The sequence below is a fragment of the Coffea eugenioides genome, unplaced genomic scaffold, assembly GCF_003713205.1.
Source record: "Coffea eugenioides isolate CCC68of unplaced genomic scaffold, Ceug_1.0 ScVebR1_1315;HRSCAF=2143, whole genome shotgun sequence".
In the NCBI taxonomy this organism is placed as follows: domain Eukaryota; kingdom Viridiplantae; phylum Streptophyta; class Magnoliopsida; order Gentianales; family Rubiaceae; genus Coffea; species Coffea eugenioides.
Genome location: NW_020861709.1, coordinates 57998 through 66825, shown reverse-complemented (window position 1 = coordinate 66825; position 8828 = coordinate 57998).

The window sequence follows — 8828 nt, the reverse complement described above, 5'->3', positions numbered from 1 at the left end:
TAGACATGTGTGTGAGTGTGTGTTTTTTCCTAATTGCACAGATAAACATGACCTTAAAATCAAGTTATCTAACATTCTTAATGTAGCATTAATCAATAAGTAATGCCTAAAATTAGGCAGAACTAAAAGGCATGATTAACATTCTTAATGTAGCATTAATTAGTAAGTAATCCTAAAAATTAGGTAGAACTAAAAGGTATAAAGCTATACATGTAATGTGTAGCCTTGCTTATTAGTCACATTACTTCTCTAAAATAAGCAATTTGACAATTTCCATTTTTTTTTTGACAATTTCTGTTTGCTAGTACTTCAAAATTAACAATCTGATAGAAGAAAGAAATAAAGAAAGACAATTATAAAATGGGTTTGTCATTTTCTTTTGTTTGACTTGAATGAGCATTCAAACATATTTAAAAATATTTTCAAACCAGGTTAAAATTGAATTAATCTTTTGTGTATATTCAGTGGCCTTTTTGTTTTATATTAATAGGTCTAGATTCTTGACACATAATTTTTATTCAACTCTAGCCCACCATCACTTTGGTTTATACATACTACCATTTCTCCTAATCAAGGTTTCATATTGGATCCTATTCTTTTTGTTGCAATTCAAATGATTGTTTGATTGATAGATTAAAAGTGTTCAAGAATGGAGGGAGCAACAATGGTTTTTTTTGGACAAGACATCATCTATTGAAAATGAGTCTCGAACTCTCAATATTGAACAACTTCAACTTGCAAGGGTGAATATACATATTTTCTTATTTTTCTTTCTTTCTTCCCTCTTTTTGGCTGTCTATCTCTTTGTTTTTTTTTTTTTTTGAGATTTTGATGATTTTGGTTCTGATAATTTGTATAGGAGGCAACACTTTATGTGGTGTGTATGACGAGCATGGAAGAAGCTCTTTGAATTTTTACTAAGATAATGGGCTAGATATATACAATATCTAACGATTTCTTGAACTTAAAATTTTTCTTTTCTACTTTCTAGGTTCTTTGGATTTATAATTCTTACTTATTTGATGATTCTTTCTGTTACTTGGTTGATGATTTTTTTCGTAATCTGTATCATAAGTTGCAAAATTATAGGTTATTTTGTGTTCTTAAACCATGTGCAAAAAAAAGGTGAGTTTCTCTTTTTCTTTTTCTTTTTTAATAAAAGTGGTATTCAAAATTAGGAGATAGTTGGAATCTTTAAATGGTGAATTCCAAATCAACTTGTGTTTAAGGATAGGTTAGAATAAAATGATAAGAAATAACTGGTGGAGATATTCTACAAATGGGGTAACAAACTCATGTTTAAGGTTAGAAAATACGTATTTATTAAATCATTTTTTCATGCTCAAAAGAAAAAAGTTGGGCCTACTGTAAAAGTTCAGAAACGATAATCCATTTCTTAAATTGCAATTTTTTTAATGATGAAAGTTTATCCTTTTGCCAAAAAAAAAATGTTTACATGGGAATCCCTATATATTTTTCAAGTTTTATGCAAAATGGAAGGACCCTCTAACCATTCTAACTCAAAAAACAACTGGGTAGCCGCTTGCAGCAGAGTGCAAGGTTCCCTTGAACTCTATTCGGGTGGCTGCAATCGGTGGTGGGATAGCCAAAAGACCAAAACACCACCAAATAAGTCAGCCGAAAGACCAAAATACCCCTCAATTGCAAACTTGTTTCTGTCCAAGAACAAAACGTGGAGAACAGTGAATTTCCAGCAAAACCACTCCCACCCAACCGCAAAAGACCACAACACCCTTAAGGCTCACAAAAATCACAGTATAACCGAACCATCGGCACTGTTGACAAGCATTCCCTCTTTATATATGTAAGATAAGATAAGATATAGGTAATATAAACGTATAGGAAGCCAACGTTGTAACTTGTTTCTGGGGTTTTACAGCTGCTCCACTCATCAAGAAACGTCCGCTTAAGCCAAGCTATCAGCTAAGATGACTTTGAACTCACATTATAGAAGCACCCCATACGCCACAGAGATAAAGCTAAGATGACTTTGAACTCACTATTGGAAGCAGCTCAATCGGAGATAGCAATATAAACTTTGCTTTCTTTTCATCTATTTGGGTTCAAACTATTGGAAAAAAAATAAGTTGATTCTGTTGTAGTTTACTCAAAAACTCTCTCTAAACCTCTGCATTAATGACTTTCAATCGAGTGTACAATTTCTGTTGGACTTGTGTTGTGGGCCAGCCCACTTATGCAAGTGCTTGAGGGTTTCTCAAGCTTAAATACAAGCAGCAGCCACAAGGTTCATTTGTAGCGAGAGAAAAATTGTCACTACAACAAAAAAGGCCTTTAGCGGCATTTAAAGGTGTCAGTATATAATATCTAACCTGACACTTTCTCTATCCTGACACCCAGGGCGAGTGTTGTCCCTTCCAATATGGGGATAGCCTCAAATCTTTAGCAGCATTCAAATGTGTCAGGCAAACCATGCTACTATATCTTTACCTCTGCCAACAAAATCCTTTTTTTGTGATAATAGAAAGTGTCTGTATAGCGTAGCACATCAGTAGGGAATCAGTTGGATATCAAATTTATGAAGGCATCTTGAGTTGTCTTAATATATGGCTTTAAGGACACATAGCCATGTGAATCTACAATGTGTTGGACGACATGCCCATTTGTTGTTAGTGTATTTCGGATCTTAAGCTATGCTGACACTTTTAATTGTCAGGAGAATTTTCTCTGTTTTTTTTTTTTTATAGAAGCAACCTGCAATTAGTCCTCCCTGCTATACATTCCATCAACCAGAATCCCAAGGGACTTGTAAATTTATCCCAAAGAGCAGAATGCATATAGCAATGTAAAAGAAGAAGTCGCTACTGAAATATAATTCATTGAATTAAAAGTCGATAACAAGTACTAAAATCGCAAACAAGTGCTAAAAGCAAGTACTAAAATTCCAAACAAGTACCAAAAGATTGTCATTTACAATAACTTGAAAGACTTTCTTGTGCACAAACTAAAAGACTCTCATCCCTAACAAGTTGAAAGAAGTAGAAGTAGCTTCCAAATTTTCCATTTTGTTGAGACTCCTCAGTCATAACCATGAAGTCCCCATCATTCTTCAGCTGTTTCCACCTGTGCACAAAAGACCAAGGGGATCATTAGATCATCATAGCTAGAACTAAAATTCCAGAAAATCTGCTATGTATTTAAGTGCATATCTCACCAAATGACAAGGCCAAGCAACTGGTGCACCAAGTGCATCTTGAATTGTTTGCTGCAAATCATACGGTCTAATCAATTGCTCACGTGGACTCATTGCAACTTGTATCTGTATTTCACACCAGTTTGGCCCAAGAGGTTGTCCCCCGACCTCATCCAATGGATTCAGACTCCGTAAATATCCCTTTGCCACGATTTTTGTTGGGTCAAACAAACTTTTTAGTGAAACCATATTCCCTACCTAGCAAACATCCAACAAGTACAAGAATCAAACTCATGCCAAATTCCAGATTACAAATACAAAAGTTTAGAAGTTGTAAATATTTACTCGAATAGGTCGTGTGGCTCGCGATGGAGCATGGCTTGACACATTGTTAGATGATGATGAAGGATGTCTCGGGCTGTCAATTGGAGAGCCCCTTCCGTGTTGAACTAAAACCATTTTCTTCAAGCTGGCTATTTCATCATCTTGTCGCTGAAGCCTTTCCTCCAAACGGACCAATGATGACTGTTGTTGAACACTTATACGGTAGCATGTGTTACGACTAGGAATGTCTTCCCATAAGTCCGTTGGATTCACACCGTCACTAAACAAGCGAACATGACCATGTTTGTCTTGCCCAACCACCTGGGCAAATATATCATCACGACCAACTGGATCTTACGAATCCGATGGAAGCTGATTTTTCAGCTCAGTCATTTTTTCCTACATAATAAAGGAAAACACTTGTTATTGCAAAAGACTGTCTGAAAACATCCATGGTAGAATTGATAGGCTTGTGTTCTGGGATCCTTACCAAATTCTCACCAACTATGGTACTTGATGGAGTTCCATCAGCATGGGTATAAAACTTATTGAACATTTCTACTCTAGTAGGAGGTCTTCCCAACTGTTTGGACTATAAGAAATTGAATCGTTTTAATTATAGTTTTAGCATTTAGCATATAATTAAAAAACAAGCTAACATAATGAAACATGTACGAGCAAAAAGATTAGCAACTAAAAAGTTGATGAGGTATCACCAAGTGGTTCCGAAGATGAGCAAATGATTTTTTTCCGGTTGTGTGGTTCATCTTCTTCTCCCCTCTAGCTTTCTTGTTCCTCTCACTTAGTTTCTAAATTTCAAAATCAAAAGCAAGATTACAGCATTGAATAAACACAACTTTATGAAGAATGTTGTAGCTGATTTGTACCTTTGCTTCTTCACTTTTCCAATAAGCCCAAAGTTTGATCCATTGCTCTTCCCGTACCCTTATGTCCTTTTGAAACCGAGCTTCAGCATTTGGCACGGCAGGATCAAAATAGTTAGCCTTTAAATCTGCCTTCCAGCTTCTCCATTTTTTGCCAATAGATCTTAAGGTCCAAGCTTCCAGTCCCATAGGCAAAGCAAACCTTTCCTGAAACGTAGTTAGCAACAAGAAAATCAACACAACTTCACAGTAATTTTTGTACAAAGCATACATAATACAAAAGCTACCATTACCTTTATCACTTCTAACATGTCCATTTTAAGTTTCCTTGGCATCTTAAGCCATGTTTCAACATCTATTGGACAATACATACCATTCCTAGCCAAACTACCCAAGAATTCAGAGAAAGAGGTTTTCTCACTTATTGGGATCCCATTGTCATCGAGTTTAATCTCAATTCGTGGAAGTTCCTTAGGCCGACCCCAAATTTCTTTCATAAATGTAGGGCCTCGGGTTTTCAGATGTACTTCACTTGAATCATTTGTAGTTTCTTTTCCTGTATAAATTAAGAAAAAGGTGCAAGTTATGAACATAACAAAATGCATTTCTGGAATTGGTTCAAAATAGTTAGTAATACCTGCATTGTCCGAGTTGCATGACATGAAGGTGGTGTCACTGGAATGTGGACCTCGAGAATCCTAATTTGGACTTTCTTCAGTTGCTTCATGCCTTGTTCCAAGTGGAGATTGTTGAATTGGAGAGTTCTGGCACTGCTCATGTGACTGCGAACCTCCATCAGCTTGTTGAGTAACTTGGTCACCTGATTCATGCATTATTCCCAATGTAGAATTCTGAATTGCAGATTGAGGTGCCCGAGCAGCTTCTCCTTGCACTTGTTCAATTACATTTTCATGGCTTGTTCCAAGTGGAGGCTGCTGCCTTGTTTCATAACATAAGAGAGGTTGCTCAATTGGTTCATCTCTCAATCCATTTGCAGCGCGCTTACATTTTCGACCTCTACGGGCCATACCTGCATAATATTTGAGTGAAGAAAGGGACAAATGTAAATGTTTAAAATTTATTGAAGCAAACACTCTACCTATAGTTTCTTTAACTTACAAATGCTATTATAAAGAAGTACTACTTGAACAATAAACTGGCATGACAAGTAACAAATGGCATTCTTCAAGAATAAACCAGGGGAAGACTATGGAGCTATCAACAGAACAGAGAAACAAATGGAGAATATATGATTCAATGCAGCAACAAATGGAGAATATACGATTCAATGCAGCAACTAATTGGAAATGAAATGAAAGCTACATGCTTAAGTGACTGCAAGAATATACATGGGAAATGCTTTGATCTACATCCTTTCAGCATGAAAGATATGCAGAATTTACTACTGCTAGACACGAAACTTTTTCCATATTGTTCTGAGAATGATGCCTATGATCAAAAGTTGGTATGCTTCTGCTCAATGAGGGTGCAAGTAGAAGAGTCCACGTAATTTTAACTTCAGTAATGGAGCAAACTAATAAATGATTGTCTTGAATTAACGAAATATACTTGGTCATGTGATAACCAAAACTTGCAGAGGATAATGTATTCTACCAACAAATACAACTCTTGGTTTTGTATGTTTAGGGATGGCAATCGGGTCGGTTATGAAGCTCTACTGAATACTTTTATTTCCAGATTCTGACATGGTTCTGCATTTATCAAGAACACTAATTCTATTGTTCTAAGATAGTGTCTCATCTAAACAAGAGCTCAAGCTTTACGTAGCATTGACGATTCCAAACCAAATTACTTCTCTTTTTGCCAGAGCCACATCCACAGTTAAGGGTTGACACTTAACAGTAAATGCACAAACACTTTATCCAATACAATTGTAACAGTACAAACAATACAGTCGTAGAACAGGAAGGAGACGAAGAGCATCACGGTAAAAGACTAAAAACGAGAACCCATCACCAAAAACAGATGGTTGAAATTGTACATTCAGTTCACAGTAGCAGTCTCCATTCGACCAGGCTCACCTAGAAATGTGCTTCTCAGAAACGTGCTTTTCACACCGCCACCACCCCCCAAAGCTTTTCACACCACCACCACCCCCCAAAGCAAACACTCTACCTAGAAATGTGCTTCTCAGAAACGGAGAAGGTGCTTGTCAGAGATGGGAATCGAATAACCTGAAAACTAAATCTACCATGCAATGCAAGAACATGTCTATCATGCAATGCAAAATTAGACACAAAATACTGAAATTACCTCAAACTATGGCTTGAATCCCTAACTTCTCGGTTTCCCCAAGCTTCAAGATCTGAACTCCACCCACCACCCAAGCTTTGAAGCCCTAATTTCTGATTTCTTGCCACCAAGCCAACACAACAGCCGAATTTGGGATTTGCATGGTGCGAGCTCAACCAAGTTACCCAAATGGGTGCGAGTTCATGGACGGCATTTGACTCAAATTGGTGGTGCGAGCTTGAAAGAGAGAGAGAGGACAAAGGCAGAGGACAACGAGAGAGGGAGAAGATGTCTGAAATAAAGGCGGTACTAATGACGCCAAAGTAAATTAGTCAAGCCTCTTGAATTTTTCAATTTGTCGCGCTACTAATGACAATTTTTGTGTGTTTGGGCAAAATTTTGTTCAAGCTATATAACAACTAAAAATTTGGTTAAAGCTATATACAATATAATATAACAACTAAAAATATAACAAATAAAAATTTTGCAAGAGCTATATACAATATAATATAACAATCAAAAATTTTGTTACAACCATATAACAACTAAAAATATAACAAATAAAAATTTTGTTAAAGCTATATACAATGTAATATAACATCAAAAATTTTGTTACAGCTATATAACAATGAAAAAATATAAGAAAAAAATTTGTTAAAAGCTATTACAATGTAATTATAACAACTAAAAATATAAAAATAATTAAAAAAATTTTGAGAAGTTAAACAAAAACATTCTTTTAATCAAAATGTTTTCGGTTACTCAATTTATTTTATGCTGCTAGCAATTATGTACGGCTTTGTAGTCTAACAAGCCATTGGAAGGATCGATTAGTTTATGAAACAAGAAATTAACTTGTGAATACATAACTTCCATAAACATTGGATTAGAATGATTGAACATAAACATATATATATATATATTGAATGTTTTCAATTCCAAAGCAATTGCCATTGAACTTTGTGTTAATTAGAAGCTTACTATCACTTACAAGATCTTACTATTGAACTTTTCAATGATTAACCTTAGGCTTACACTTACAACGCATTGATTGAACATAAACATATAGTATGATCGGTTTGATCGATTTGATCGTGCTTGATCGGTTCGATCGTGTCTCCTTTTCACTTTGAAGGATAATCTAAAATTGTGACTAAACCGATTAAATTCGATCAAAGATCAGTTGGATTAGAAAGCTCTATCGGAATTAACTTTTTGTATTGTTATTGGTTTTAAAAATAATTTTTTCATGGTATTAAAAAATTATTTAAGAAATTTATAGATTAAAGTTTCAAAATATTTCTATTGATCAAAAATTAGACCTCGGGTTATTGGGAAAAAGAATTGGCCATAATATAATGATTCACAAATGTAATATTACAGCTTACAATTAATGGAATTGCTTATAAAATAATGACCAGTATTTATGCAGCCCATTGGGCTCTTAAAATGAGTAATGGGTTCCTTGGAAAGTTGGATAGTTTTATGTTTGGTCTGAAATGATTTGCACATTCCGTACGTTGCCAATCATCTTCTTCTCCCCAAATCATAGCCTCGATTGCCAATTGTTGTCATGCCATTAAAAGAAAAATCATTCCAATACCATTTTTATGAATAAGACTGACGATTACTAACCAAGACTAGAAATCCAAAAACTAGACCATAGGAGTATCAATGAAAGAAAGGCCTTAAAGAGGCAAATTAATACACTAGTTTTAACTAATAGCACCAAGTCTTTTATCACATCTGTCAGAAGGCTTAACATGACACCGAGAGCACTAAACTCAAAGCTTTGTAAATGCCTTCAAAACTAAGAATGTCGGTCATATTAGTAAAATACAAAAAAAAATGATTAAAACCATCGACAAAAGGAAATAAAGCCTAGGCCTAGCAATTAAAACAGAGAAGAATAGGGCCAGTAAGCTTCAAAGCTATAAAAGATTCTAAATCAAATTATATTGGGACAAATCAACTTCAATCCCAAGTCCATTCTTACGAACCCAACTAATTTCCTCATTTTCATTCTCAACAACAGGATTGCCAACATCACTTTGCAAATATGTGTCAACATCCATAGTTGTGCCCATGTTATATCCAGCTCTTGCAGTGGTAGAGATAACCACTTGCCAATCCTTATCAGTTGGATCTTCCACATAAAAAACTTGTGATGCTTGTGAAGCGAGTATAAATGGCTC